General features: G+C 46.3%; 1 protein-coding gene and 1 long non-coding RNA gene across 27 annotated transcripts in view; one reads left to right on the forward strand and one right to left on the reverse strand.

Annotated features, from left to right (window-relative positions):
- Nucleotides 1–124: 124 nt before the first annotated feature.
- LOC129049438 (uncharacterized) lies at nucleotides 125–14189 on the reverse strand. 3 transcript variants are annotated; one of them, XR_008512521.2, is made up of 5 exons: nucleotides 12858–14189; nucleotides 7912–8400; nucleotides 7511–7646; nucleotides 3217–3384; nucleotides 125–328 (listed from the first exon to the last, which is right to left on the reverse strand). It is a non-coding gene; the product is annotated as an uncharacterized LOC129049438 (long non-coding RNA). The 3 variants fall into 3 exon arrangements; XR_008512520.2 differs by lacking the exon at nucleotides 125–328 and having other exon boundaries at nucleotides 1897–3384; XR_008512519.2 differs by lacking the exons at nucleotides 125–328; nucleotides 3217–3384 and having other exon boundaries at nucleotides 5917–7646.
- A 157-nt stretch (nucleotides 14190–14346) lies between these two features.
- The window catches only part of IFT88 (intraflagellar transport 88), a 133847-nt gene continuing 133427 nt past the window's right edge, over nucleotides 14347–14766 (forward strand). For 7 of the 24 annotated variants that reach the window (XM_063715102.1, XM_054528779.2, XM_024257696.3 and 4 more), the window contains exon 1: nucleotides 14474–14618. The gene's annotated coding sequence lies outside the window, so the exon portion shown is untranslated. Of the gene's footprint in view, nucleotides 14619–14766 lie in introns of all 24 variants that reach the window. The other 17 variants (XR_008512522.2, XM_054528768.2, XM_063715101.1 and 14 more) reach the window with 9 other exon arrangements.

Raw genomic sequence — 14766 nt, forward strand, 5'->3', positions numbered from 1 at the left:
GCCTGAAGTTTTAATTTGATTTAATTTTGAAAAGCACACATAAGTATAACATTAATCAGAATTATTTTTAATTTAATTTACATTAATTTTTTTTATAGAGACAGATCTCACTATGTTGTTCAGGCTGGTCTCCAACTCCTGGCCTCCAGTGATCCTCCTGCCTCAGTTACTCAAAATGCTGGAATTACAGGCATGAGCCACCACACCTGGCCTTCCATTTAATTTTAAACAGCCACGGCTAGTGGCTACCGTGTTAGGTGCGCAGCTTGCATATGCTCTTGTATCTGCCAGGAATGCCTTCCTTCTGGCTTATCCATTTGTGAAACTCCTACAGATGAATGGATGGACGAAGGAATGAGTGAACATGTTACTGTTAGACCCTATATAGAGCTGACGTGGATCAACAAAGATAATTAATGCTGAAAACATAATGCACTTAATTTCACTGTTTCTCATCATTCAAATATCTTTGTACAATATTTCTTTGGTTTACTTGAGTGCTTGTTTTTTAGTGATTTTGGATGCCGCACAAGGGAGAGTTGACTTTGGGTTGGAAAGAACTTATTGGTTTCTTTCAAACCACATTCCAGCCTTCACTGATCCTACTTTCAAGTTGAAAAGCTAAATTCATATCTGTTATGATGAAACCAATTTAATTACTGACTCAAGCAAGTAGAAAAAATGGACATGTTATACTAGGGAATAAGGCTTTTTATAAGCCAGCTCTTCTGAAAGCAGCAAAAGAAAAGCCAAAGTGATGGAAATTTACTTTGCACACAGACTGCACAAACGCCCTTTTAGAAATCAGCTTTGGTGTGCATGAAAGCCTGGCTGTAACAACAGTGCAGTGTGTGAGTTCATGAACCAGCCAGCCTGTGCCGCTTTGTGAGGAAATCTTTCACAGGGCCCCACTTTGCTCCAGGCACAAGCAGGGTCATGTGGGCTGCAATTAGAGCATGCCACAGGCCAGCTTTTTACTATTTTCCATCCATAAAAGCGGCTTGTACGTTTATTAGAGTATTTTTCCACTTTTCTTTCTTCCCTCTGCTCCACTCCCTTCTGTTTTAACGAGTGATCTCTGAACACAGACTTACTACCTTAAATCTAGAGCACTCTACTGATTCTTATAAGTGAGACGTGACTGGGCACGGTGGCTCACGCCTGTAATCCCAGCACTTTGGGAGGCCGAGGCAGATGGATCACGAGGTCAAGAGATCGAGACCATCCTGGCCAACATGGTGAAACCCTGTCTCTACTAAAAATAGAAAAATTAGCTGGGCGTGGTGGTGCACGCCTGTAGTCCCATCTTCGGGAGGCTGAAGCAGGAGAATCTCTTGAACCCAGGAGGCGAAGGTTGCAGTGAGCTGAGATCGCGCCATTGCACTCCAGCCTGGGCAACAGAGCGAGACTCTGTCTCAAAAAAAAAAAAGTGAGACGTTTGTGTGAAGAGAAATCTTACTTTTGAACCTGAACTAAAATATAAATAAATACTAAGGAGCTCCCCCTAAATGATAGTTAGGATTCCATTCATTGTGAACATTGTCAAATTAGCAGGCAATAAAACGCTAGGGTTGGCCAGGTGTGGTGGCTCACGCCTGTAATCCCAGCACTTTGGCAGGCTGAGGTGGGTGGATCACAAGGTCAGGAGATTGAGACCATCCTGGCTAACACGGTGAAACCCCATCTCTACTAAAAATACAAAAAATTAGCCAGGTGTGGTGGCAGGTGCCTGTAGTCGCAGTTACTTGGGAGGCTGAGGCAGGAGAATGATGTGAACCTGAGAGGCGGAGCTTGCAGTGAGCTGAGATCACACCACTGCACTCCAGCCTGGGCAACAGAGTGAAACTCCGTCCCAAAAAAAAAAAAAAAAAAAAAGAACAAAGAAAAAAAAACCCGCTAGGGTGTAGTACCCAAAAGAAAGTAGATGAGGTCAAGGACCCAAAAGAAGGTAGATGAGGTCAAGGACTCAAAAGAAGGTAGATGAGGTCAAGGACTCAAAAGAAGGTAGATGAGGTCAGGACCCAAAAGAAGGTAGATGAGGTCAAGGACTCAAAAGAAGGTAGATGAAGTCAAGAACTCAAAAGCAGCTACAGTGGGAAAGGCTACGCAAACCCCGTCCTTTTGCAGGTGACAAGACATAGTCCTAAAGAAGAGACCTGCCCAAAGTCACGCAATAATTCAGTAGCCATATCAGACGAAGAGTCAGAGTCCCTGACTCAGAAAGGTAAGCTTTCCTTGGCCTTAGTCCTCAGGTTTTCCCACTAAAGAAGCCCTATGGTGAAGGAGGATGAACGTGTTTCCCTTCTTGGGTCAGGAGACCTCCTCCAAACTTAATATTTCACTGATAACAGTGTTTTTAAAATCTGCCTATCTTCTTTTTGTTGTTGTTAGAAGTTTTGTAATTTATTTATTTATTATTTTTTAAATAATTTCAACTTTTATTTTAGATTCAGTGGGTACATATGCAGGTTTGTGATGTGAGTATATTGCATCATGCTGAGGTTTGGGGTACAATTGATCTTGTCACCCAGGTAGTGAGCACAGTACCCAATAGTTAGTTTTTAAATCCATGTCCCCCCTCCCCATTTTCTTTCTTCCTTTCTTTTTTTTTTTTTTGAGATGGAGTCTCACTCTGTCGCCCAGGCTTGGAGTGCAGTGGCACAATCTCGGCTCACTGTAACCTCTGCCTCCTGGATTCAAGCAATTCTTCTGCCTCAGCCTCCTGAGTAGCTGAAACTATAGGCATTCGCCACCATGCCTGGCTAATTTTTGTATTTTTTGGTAGAGACGGGTTTTCGTCATGTTGCCCAGGCTGGTCTTGAACTCCTGAGCTCAGGCAGTCTGCCCGTCTTGGCCTCCCAAAGTGCTGAGATTACAGGTGTGACCCACCACACCCGGCCCTTCTTTTTATTATTAAAACATCTAAGACCAGAGAGAAAATGTATTCTACACATCCACTGGGGAATGCAAGAAATACAAGGCATGGCCCTTGTCTCCAAAACCTTACAATGATAATATTAGTGATTATGATAATAATGACAGTAGCTATGTCATCCAAGAGGTGGGAGGCAATGCAGACTTGAGTCTTTCTAAAATGATTGTGAGGGTACCATAATCGGGAGTAAGTGGAAACCACGGAGATGCCATTACACTGAAATAAGCACTTCACACTCACAGAGAAGACCGCCTCTTGACAAACCATAGAGATACACTTACACTCCAGAGCCCAGGTCGCTCCAGAGCCCACAGACTGCTTTCCTGACGGAGACCAGATTCCTAGGGCCTCATCCCCAGAGCTGAAGTTCTCTGGGTCAGATCAGGTTCCTTGCTTGACAGTAAACCTTTCTCCGAACCTCATCTTTGCTCGCAGAGTCTTTATCTCTCCTTAACAGAAGAAAATAAGGTTAGAAAGGCAGGTGAAGGCCGAGACGGGCAGATCACTTGAGGTCAGGAGTTCGAGAGCAGTCTGGCCAACGTGGTGAAACCCCGTCTCTACTAAAAATACAACAATTAACTGGCCGTGGTGGCACACGCCTGTAGTCCCAGCTACTCGGGAGGCTGAGGTGGGAAAATTGCTTTAACCCAGGAGGCAGAGGTTGCAGTAAGCCATTGCACTCCAGCCTGGGTGACAGAGCGAGACCCTGTTTCAAAAAAAAAAAAAAAAGGCAGGGGAGGTTCACAATATGGAGAGTTTGAATGCAGGTAAACAGCTGCAAAATCATGGCAAAACTGATAGGAATAGAAACTGAAGTTTGCTTATACCCAAAAAACGGTAAACTCAACACAATTGTTAGAAATTCTTCTGAAATATCCTGTTTAAAAAAATTTTTTTAGAGGCAAGGTCTTGCTCTGTCACCCAGGCTGGAGTGGAGTGGTGTGATTATAGGTCACTGCAGCTTCATACTCCTGGGTTCAATTGATCCCCCTGCCTCAGCTTCCCTAGTAGCTGGTACCGCAGGTGCACACCACCACACTTAGCTAATGTTTTTGTTTTTTTTTTTGAGACAGTCTTGCTCTGTCGCCCAGGCTGGAGTGCAGTGGCATGATCTTGGCTCACTGCAGCCTCTGCTTCCCAGGTTGAAGCGATTCTTTAGCCTCAGCCTCCCGAGTAGCTGGGATTACAGGCTCCCACTACGGCACCTGGCTAATTTTTTGGGTATTTTTAGTAGAGACGGGGTTTCATCATGTTGCCCAAGCTGGTCTCAAACTCCTGACCTCAAGTGATCCACCCGTCTCAGCCTCCCAAAGTGCTAGGATTATAGGCGTGAGCCACCACACCTGGCCTCAGCTAAATTTTTAATTTTTAATTTTGTTGTTTTTTTTTTTTTTATAGAGACAGGGTTTTCCTATGTTGTCCAGGCAGGTCTTGAATTCCTGAGCTCAAGCAATTCTCTTGCCTCGGCCTCCCAAAGCACTGAGATTATAGACATAAGCTATTATGCCCACCCAACTGAGAGACTTGTTTTTTACTGAATAATCATCTCTGCATGGAAAATTAAAAAGAAAATGGAAGACATAATAAGTATGTGGATAATTCTAAATGTTTACACAAGTCAGCTAAACTATTGGGTTATTCTTTGTTGTAGACATTAAGAATTTTCAGTAGTAATAAGGCTGGGAGCATGACTGTGGCATTTTAAAACCAGATTTAAGTGGAAAGAATGATCCAAGACAAAAATCAAGATTAAACAAAGAAAGAAGAGGCAAAAACAACCAACTGCTTTGCACTAACTGTATGACTGCGTTACTTTACCATTAGAAGGCCAGGAGCTTGGCTTTTTCATCCTTTAAGTCACGAATGGTGCTAAGTCATTATCTATCTTACCTAGTTCCTCTCTGGCAAACAATATGCTATGAAATTAAGTCAGACTTTAGTGAGTAGTCCTTTCTTTAAAAATAGACTTCCTTAGGGCCGGGCGCGGTGGCTCACGCCTGTAATCCCAGTACTTTGGGAGGCCGAGACGGGCGGATCATGAGGTCAGGAGATGGAGACCATCCTGGCTAACATGGTGAAACCCCGTCTCTACTAAAAATACAAAAAAATTAGCCGGGCGTGGTGGAGGGCGCCTGTAGTCCCAGCTACTCGGGAGGCTGAGGCAGGAGAATGGCGTGAACCCGGGAGGCGGAGCTTGCAGTGAGCCGAGATCGCGCCACTGCACTCCAGCCTGGGCGACAGAGCGAGACTCCGTCTCAAAAAAAAACTTCCTTAGATAAACTGCGCTTTAGTTTATATGCTGCCATTAGGGCCTGTGATAGTAGGGGCACAACTTGAAATGTCCCATGGTTTCCTGTATGCTACATATTAATTCCGACTTGCTAAAGGCTGCGGTTTTTGTGGTGTGAGTGGACATAGGACTCTTTCATCAGGGTAATTTATAGTCCAATGTCCATTTGTTTTAGAACAGATTAAAATTGCTGGCAGGCTAAAGTTAATTTGTAATTTGCAAGTAAGAAATCTTGCAAGCCTGGTTTCAAAGTCTGATTTTGGGTTAAAGTGTGAGTACACTGTGTAGTCACAATTTAGGATCTAAAGATCCTGTCCAAAGGCCATGAGGATGATTTCCCTGGACTTGATTGGTGACAGTTAGAAAAACAGTGTTTTTCATATCAAAGAATATGGGTCTCGGCCAGGCGCGGTGGCTCATGCCTGTAATCCCAGCACTTTGGGAGGCTGAGGTGGGCAGATCACGAGGTCAAGAGACCGAGACCATCCTGGCCAACATGGTGAAACCCGTCTCTAGTAAAAATACAAAAAATTAGCCAGGCGTGGTGGTGGGCGCCTGTAGTCCCAGCTATTTGGGAGGCTAAGGCAGGAGAATGGCGTGAACCCAGGAGGCGGAGCTTGCAGTGAGCCAAGATTGCACCACTGCACTCCAGCCTGGGTGACAAAAGTGAGACTCGGTCTCAAAAAAAAAAAAAAATAAAGAATATGGGTCTCACTTAGGTGACTCTAAGGGAGAGAGTACAGTACATTTGAGGCAGAATATGTGAAGTTGGGCCTACCTATTGTCTTTCTTACTTTTTTTTTTTTTAAGACAGTCTCATTCTTGTCACCCAGGCTGGAGTGCAATGGTATGATCTTAGCTCACTGCAACCTCCACCTCCCAGGTTCAAGCGATTCTCGTGCCTCAGCCTCCTGAGTAGCTGGGATTACAGGCACCTGCCACCACACCTGGCTAATTTTTGCATTTTTAGTAAAGAAGGAGTTTCACATGTTGGCCATGGCTGGTCTCGAACTCCTGACCTCAAGTGATCCACCCACCTCAGCCTCCCAAAGTGCTGGCATCCATCTCAAAAAAAGAAAGAAAAAGAAAAAAAGACCACCGTTGTGTGGTGTTTTGTTATGGCAGCCCTAGAAAACTCAATATACCAGGGACTAGGGAAAGCCTCCTAGAGAAAGGAATGGCCAGGCTAAGAGGACTGTAGGAAAGCCCATTTTAGGACAAGAGAATAGCATGTGTGAAGGCCTAGAGGTGAGAGAGTGTATGGTACCTTGCAGTGACTTGAAACATGCGAAGTATGGCTGGAGCATAATAAACAGGAGAGGAGGTGAAGGGAGATACCATGGACAGTGAAACTTCAATGGGTAGCTGCCATTTTCGGCTGCCCGACATCTGAACACACTTTCCACTTTATGAGAATCCCTGAATAGGTGGCAGGAGGGTTAAAGTGAGCAGACACCCTATCTTTGAGCTCTTGGCAGCTACAACATGGTACATTGACTTACACACAGCCAGCTTGTGTTCCTATCCAGGACTCTGACTTGGGAGGTAGGCAGATAAAGGGGAGGATGGTTAGAAATGGTTCACAGAGCCTGTGGGAGATCCCCGTGTCCAATGGGGCAGAAAGTGCCCAAAAGAAGAGTGCAGCTGTGTGGCAACCAGTGTCCAATGGCAAGATGGCAGGTGTCACGTGGAGATCATGCCCATAGCCGCTGACTAAGTGGGGTGACCAACTTGTCCTGAGGAATCTCGGAGGATTGGTCTATGTCACATAAGCAGATGGTTCCTGTGTTAGGGTTTTGACTGTGCCTTACCTCCCTGAGCTTCTGTTGTTTTTCCAAGCCTGTTCCTTAGCCTTCTGGACAATTCTATGAGTTACCTGATATCTTTCCAAAAAGACTCCTTTTCTGCTTAATCAACAAGAATTGGCTTTTCTTGGCTGCAACAAAGAATCCCGAGTAGTTCCACAGGGGTCACTCATCCTGTGAAGGGCCTTCTAAGCCACACTATGGAGTTTAGACTTGGTCCAAAAGTCAAGGCGGAGAGGGGAGGGGGGACTGTGTGGAGAATCCATTGAGTGAGAGCAAGCTGGAAGACAGAAGAGTAGAGACAGAGCAGGGAGAAAAGGCTGTGGTAACAAGGCAGGTGAGAGAAGAGGCTGCCTAGACCCTCTAGGTTGTAGGGGGAAGGAGAGAGGTGCAATGATTGGAGAGAAATGCAGCAGGTCGGTTCAAATTATTGATGAACGTCAGACAGCCAAGAACCAAAAACACTGACCTCCCACTGACCTCAGGGAAACCATGACAGCATCAGCCTCACATAGGAAACCAGCCTGCAGGGGCCCATCCTCCACCACCTTCGCTGAATAAATGTTCTCAGGCTGGTGCTCACTCATTCCTGGCTGCAACTGCATCACCAGCTGACCTGGGTGAAAAAGGAAGAGTAACAAGCCTCTTGCCAGAGCCACTGAGCCTCACTTGCAGGCCATAGCCAAATTCTGTTAGAAGTGTATGTCAGGTCTAAATCCACCTCCTCTCACACCTCTGTTGTCCTTGGTCACTACCCAGACTACAAGTCATTCTGGTCAGCAACATATCCTGGTACAATCTCCCCCAAAGCCCACTGGAATTTGTTTTGTGATTAGCAGATGACCCATATCTTCCACTTATTTTCCCAATGCTCTCCTCACCTCTGCTTTCACAGAAAACTGGTAGTCTTTTGAGGATACTGCTTCCCTTGGAGCCCTATCAGGTCAAGGTTATTGATTCTTTCACAGCTCAGGGATGTCTGAGTCAGAAGGCAGGGTTGGTGGTTTCTCCTTGGTTTTTCCACCCTCTTGCAGATCTGCTGCTGTGAATCTTAGGCCATCTGGTACACCCTTTTCCAAATCTCTTCCAACTTCCTCTTTGCTTTCCCTCAGTCTTTGCCGCCTGGCTCACAGCGACCTCTCCACTTATTCCAGTGGCTTCAAACCTTGGACTCCTTTCTCAAATGGCTTCCTCCAGACCACATCCATCATCAAACCCTGAACCTTGTTATCAACTCAAAACTGTTCCACTTCCGGCTGGGCGCAGTGGCTCACGCCTGTAATCCCAGCACTTTGGGAGGCCGAGGCAGGCGGATCATGAAGTCAGGAGATCGAGACCATCCTGGCTAACATGGTGAAACCCCTTCTCCACTAAAAATACAAAAAAAAAAAAATTAGCTGGGCATGGTGACGGGCGCCTGTAGTCCCAGCTACTCGGGAGGCTGAGGCAGGAGAATGGCATGAACCCGGGAGGCGGAGCTGGCAGTGAGCCGAGATCGAGACACTGCACTCCAGCTGGGGTGACAGAGTGAGATTCCGTCTCAAAAATAAACAAACAAACAAAAAACTGTTCCACTTCCATGATCACTAATTCAAAAAGCTGAAGTAACTCTACTGCAACTGTTCTAACTTCATCAGGACCTCTAATCTAACTCCTCCACTTTCTTCCTATTCATTAGCCCCATTCATTTCTTATATTTATATTAAATTAATATAAATAATAAAATAAATTTAATATAAATTGTTGTTTATATTAAATTTCATGTCTATGATGATAACAGTCCTTTCTTTGCAACTGCCCAACAAATTTCAACCTTGGGTACATTTCCCCATCTGTCTTTTCCATGTCTGCACCTGGTGAAGATCAGCGGAAAAAATGGGGTTACGAGAGTACCAGACAAGGCTTCACTATAAACTCACAATTGTTGGTGTCAATTGAGCACCTAAACTTACCAAGCAATGTTACTGTATTTCTCTAGTTAACATCTCTCCTCTTCTCTGCTTATTCTAGACCTTCTCCACCTTTTTTCAACCTTGGAACCTCTTCCATTCTCCTCCCTCTTAGCCATCTCCCCTGTACCTTCGAACTCTTTCGACTGGATTATTTCCATGAATATTAATTAAAACATGCTCTAATTATCTTCCATCTTTTAAAACAAACCAACAGAGACTCTCCTTGGGCTCGTTTGCCATCTACCAGTGCCTTATCTCTTTCTTCTCATTCACAGTCAGCCTTCTTGAGTTTCAGTGTCCAGCTACTACCATGCAACTCCGTGAAGTCAGGAGTGTACATCACTGTTTCATTGAAAGAGCTTTTGTTAAATGAACAGTGACCTTCATATGGCTAAAGAACGTGAAATGTCTTTGGTTCAATTACTTGACCTTTCCTGGGCATACAACACGGTCGTCGCTCCCTCCTTTTTGACTTTTTTGGTTTTTAATTCAGAGTGCTGGAATTCAAATGACACATTTTCTTCCTTTAGCTTCCATTATCTTCACTTTCCTGGTTTTGCTCAAATATGTCTGACCATTAAACAGAATCATTAGGGGCTCCTCTTCTACAAAATATTTTTTTTTTTTGAGACGGAGTCTCGCTCTGTTGCCCAGGCTGGAGTGCAGTGGCACAATATCAGCTCACCGCAACCTCCACCTCCCTGGTTCACATGATTCTCCTGCCTCAGCCTCCCGAGTAGCTGGGACTACAGGTGCCTGCCGCCATGCCTGGCTAATTTTTTGTATTTTTAGTAGAGATGGGGTTTCACCGTGTTAGCCAGGATGGTCTGATCTCCTGACCTCATGATCCGCCTGCCTCGGCCTCCCAAAGTGCTGGGATTACAGGTGTGAGCCACCGTGCCTGGCCTACAAAATCTTTAAATATTACTTTTTTATGACTCAATTTTAGATTCTCCTCTATATCCTTCTTCACTGTGAACAATCTCACTCACTCCTAGGCTTAAATCCATGTTTTAGGAGCTAGTGAATAAGAAGTGTGTATCTCTAGATAGGATCTTTTTCTTTCTTTCTTTTTTTTTTTTTTGGGACAGAGTCTCGCTCTGTCGCCCAGGCTAGAGTGCAGTGGCGCCATCTTGGCTCACTGCAACCTCCTGGGTTTAAGTGATTCTTCTGCCTCAACCTTCTGAGTAGCTGGGACTACAGGCATGTGCCACCATGCCTGGCTAATTTTTATATTTTTAGTAGGCATGGGGTTTTACCTTGTGGGCCAAGCTGGTCTCAAACTCCTGACCTCATGATCCACTCACCTCAGCCTCCCAAAGTGCTGGGATTACAGGTGTCAGCCACCGCGCCTGGCCTCTTTTTAAGAGATAGAGTCCCACTCTGTTGTCCAGGCTGGAGTGCAGTGGCATAATCATAGCTCAACACAGCTTCCAAACTCCTGGGCTCAAGGGATCCTCCTGCCTCAGCCTCCTGAGTAGCTAAGACTACAGGTGTGGACCATCACACCTGGCTCATTTTTATTTATATATAGAGACAGGGTCTTGCTATGCTGCCCAGGCTGGTCTTGGACTCCTGGCCTCAAGCAATCCTCCCACCTTGGCACCAAAGTGCAGGTACAGATGTGAGCCACCATACTAGGCCTGAGGATCTTTTCTCTGAGCTTTATTAATACAACGGTATATACTCAGCAGCTGCCTAGTCAACATCTCTATTTGCATATTTTACAGGCATCTGAAACTCAACATATTCAAAACTAAACTTATTTTCTCTCTCAAATTGCATCTCCTCCAGTATTCTCCATAGTAATACATGGTGCTAGCATTCATCCCATTACTCATGCCAAACTTGGGATTCATGCTTGCTGCTTACTACCCATTCACCCCCAACTCTCTATATAATTAATTACAAGTCCTGACAATTCATTCAATTAACAATTATTGAGAGCCAACTAGTTCCAGGCACTTTTCTAAGTACTGGAGATACAGTCTAGAACAAAAAAGACCAAAATGCCCGTTCTCTGTGGAGCTTGAATTTCAGTAATATAAGCTAGGTGACCCTAACATTTTGCCTGGCAATAATAGGTGTGTTCATTAAATGCTAGCTACATAATGATGTTAAAATGAAGGTGAATGAGCACTCCCTGGGCAAGTAACTGTATCACACCCAAAGAGCAACCAAGTTGAGGCCGGGCATGGTGGCTCACGCCTGTAATCCCAGCACTTTGGGAGGCAGAGGTGGGCAGATCACATGAGGTCAGGAGTTCGAGACCAGCCTGGCCAACATGGTGAAACCCCATTTCTACTAAAAATACAAACAATAGCTGGGTGTGCTGGCTCACGCCTGTAGTCCCAGCTACTCGGGAGGCTGAGGCAGGAGAATCGTTTGTACCCAGGAGGCAGAGGTTGCAGTGAGCTGAGATGGTGCCACTGCACTCCAGCCTGGGTGACAGTGAGACTCTGTCTCAAAAAAAAAAAAAAAAAAAAGCAACCAAGTTGAAGTAACTTGAATTTGTTTCTAATTAAAAAGATTTTTTTTGAGGAGACTGAAAATTTATAGTTTGGAGATCCAGAGATAATGCAAATTGTCTCTATAGAGGAACAGTAACTTGAAATAAGGCTCCCTGGTATTCACTAATTAATTCAACAAATATTTCTTGGAACAACTGCTATGAGCTGGGTACAGTATAGCTAAATACTATTCAGAATCATGTTAGATTTTACCCTACTTGCAAGCTAACAAGCTTGTCTAACAGTTCCACAAATGATGGCAGAAAACACCTGAGTCAGAGAGAAAGGGCTTTATTTTTCACAGCACAGCCAGCAGCCTGGGCTTCATATTCCCTTTGGTTCCCCTTTCCCTTCCAAGTCCCATGGGGACAGTCCAGGTGGATGCTGCACATGTGATTGGTTTTACTGCCCAGGTACACCAAGTTTAGGAAAGCCCAGTCTTGTACAGTGAACTGCAAGCCAACATTCTCATCCTTTGCCCCGGAAGGTGACAGTCTCTTTATTAAACTGAACAGCAACAAACCTGTCTTTTGTTCCAGAAGCAGACAATTATCTTAATCTTCCAAAGCTGTTCCTTGAAAAGGTATATTAATCAGAGTTCCCTACAGAAACAGATCCAATAGGATGCATATTGCAGAAAGAGATTTATTTGAAGGAATTGGCTCACTTAGTTGGAGGCTGGTGTTAGATATGAGTTCTAAATTTCTCTTCAAAGAATCATTATGTCAGTATATTCAATTCTTTGTCTTCTACTTTTAAACTTAATTCTGGCCAGGCGTGGTGGCTCACACCTGTAATCCCAGCACTTTGGGAGGCCAAGGTGGGCAGATCATGACGTCAGGAGATCGAGGCCATCCTAACACAGTGAAACCCTGTCTCTACTAAAAATACAAAAAATAAGCCGGGTGTGGTGGCGGGCGCCTGTAGTCCCAGCTACTCGGGAGGCTTAGGCAGGAGAATGGCGCGAACCCAGGAGGCAGAGCTTGCAGTGAGCCGAGATCCTGCCACTGCACTCCAGCCTGGGCTATACAGTGAGACTCTGTCTCAATTAAAAAAACAAAACAAAAAAAACTTAACTTCCTGGTAAAGTAATCTTTTTCAATTACCTGCTCCACCCTGACTCATTCTGATTACCTGCTCTGCCCTGACTCATTCTCCGCCCCGACTCATTCCGATTTCCTGCTCTGCCATAACCATTTTTCCCACCAAACCACTTACCCCGTTAACTCTCTTTAAATTAGTCAGTCGGAATTAGTTTAGCCTGTGCCATCTAACCTTAGCCAACAGGGGAAGGACACAGCAGCAGCTGCCACGTGCGTCAGAAATAAAAACCCCTTTGCCTCCCTTGTTCAGGTGTGTGCTCACCATTGTTCCATCTGTGAGGGCGCACCCGTCTATAGAAGTAAATTGCCTTGCTGAGAAGGAAAAAAGAAAATTTTATATATGAGTGCTATTTCTTTTGTGGCACCAAAACTTTATTTATAACGCTGGCAAGCCTAAAATTTGTAGGTCAGGCTAGAGACCCAGGAAAGAGCTGAAGACAGTCTGGGGGCAGGATTCGTTCTTTCTCAGCGGACCTTAGTCTTTTCTCTTATGACCTTCCCTTGACTGGATGAGGCCAACCCACATTGTGGAGAACCAACTACTTTACTCAAGTCTAATTTAACTGTTAATCATATCTTAAAAAATACCAGCCATCATAATACTCCAGAACAAAGACAGTCAGTGTCTCTGCTCACAAAACATGGGAAAGTGCAGGGGACCCATGGAGAATTGTCTCCCAACACTACGTTTTTTTCTTATTTTGGACAGAGTTTCACTCTTGTCGCCCAGGCTGGAGTGCAATGCCACCATCTCGGCTCACTGCAACCTCTGCCTCCTGGGTTCAAGCAATACTCCCGCCTTAGCCTCCTGAGTAGCTGGGATTGATTACAGGCGCCTACCACCTCGCTGGGCTAATTTTTGTATTTTTAGTAGATACGGGGTTTCACCACGTTGGCCAGGCTCATCTCCAACTCCTGACCTCAGGTGATCCGCCGGCCTCAGCCTCCCGAAGTGCTGGGATTATAGGCATGAGCCACTGCGCCCGGCCAACACTACTTATTTTTTAAAAACTCATTAATTACTCGTGTTTTTAGACTCCCTCTGTCCCGCCCCCCAACCCCCAACATTTACTTTTAAAATTTAAGACAAAACTTAATCAAACATTAAACAATTATGAATTTAATTCCCCCATTTATATTACATTTATTAAGCTTTACACTATGACCCAGGTTCTAGGTGGTTGGGACACAATGGTTCAATCCCTGTCTAGTAAATAAAACCGACACCTTAAGCGCTACAATCAAGGTGTGCACGGGGTGCTACAGAACAATACGCAGACACGAGGAGGTGGCGGGAAAGGTGAGACTTCCCAGGCAGGTGTCATCCCAGAATAACTTTCACACAGGGTAACTAAGCGAGTTAGTGACTGCGCGGAAAATGGGCTTCCAAGGTTCACAAGGCTCGTGCTGCGGCTCCGGGAGCTATCTCACAGTAAACTTACTATCATCCTTTGGGCATCTGCTTTACGGATGAGTTCGTCAGGATTTAAAGGATCTTGGTTCCATATCCTTCCCCTTCCTCACAGAGGCCGCCAGCCCGGAGCCCCTCTAGGCCCTCCTCCCTCCTGCAGCTACTGGCCGCGAGCCTTTCCCTCCCCGCCCCCTTCACACAGGCCGCCCCCAGCCTCCCAACCCCCCGGTTCCGCTCCACGGGAGGCCCCGGCCTCCCTGCCCTCTCCTCCACCGTTCTCCCCGCATCGCCCGGCTTCCCGCAAGCCGCTGGCACCCTCCCCTCAACACCCTCCGCCCACCGCCACTCCCTTCCGCTGCGGGGTACCCGGCTTCCTTCTCTCTGACCCGCCGTTCTCCGCCCCCACCCACTTCCCCAGGCCTCCCGCACCACCCTCTTCCCGCCGCGCTCCCTCCCGCCCCCGCGCTTCCGGCCCCGCCCGCCCCCGCGCGGAGGACTGTGGGAGCGGCTTCCTTGGATTCCGCGCTTGGCAACGGCTCGGCGTCGCGCTTTGGCCAACCGCCGCGTCGTCCCTGGGCCCGACTAACTGTCGCCCGCTTCCCTCAGTGTGAGGTAGGAGAAGGGCGCTGGGGCCTAGTGCTTCAGGGCCCCTGGCAGCCGTGCCCCTGTGGCGTCCTGTGTGCCGCGCCCCGCCGAGGGCCTCTTCGCCCGTCTCTTGCCCTCCCCTACCGGCCCCGGGGCGGTCTGAGGCGGGGCCCCA

The sequence above is a fragment of the Pongo abelii genome, chromosome 14 (assembly GCF_028885655.2).
Source record: "Pongo abelii isolate AG06213 chromosome 14, NHGRI_mPonAbe1-v2.0_pri, whole genome shotgun sequence".
Taxonomy (NCBI): Eukaryota; Metazoa; Chordata; class Mammalia; order Primates; family Hominidae; genus Pongo; species Pongo abelii.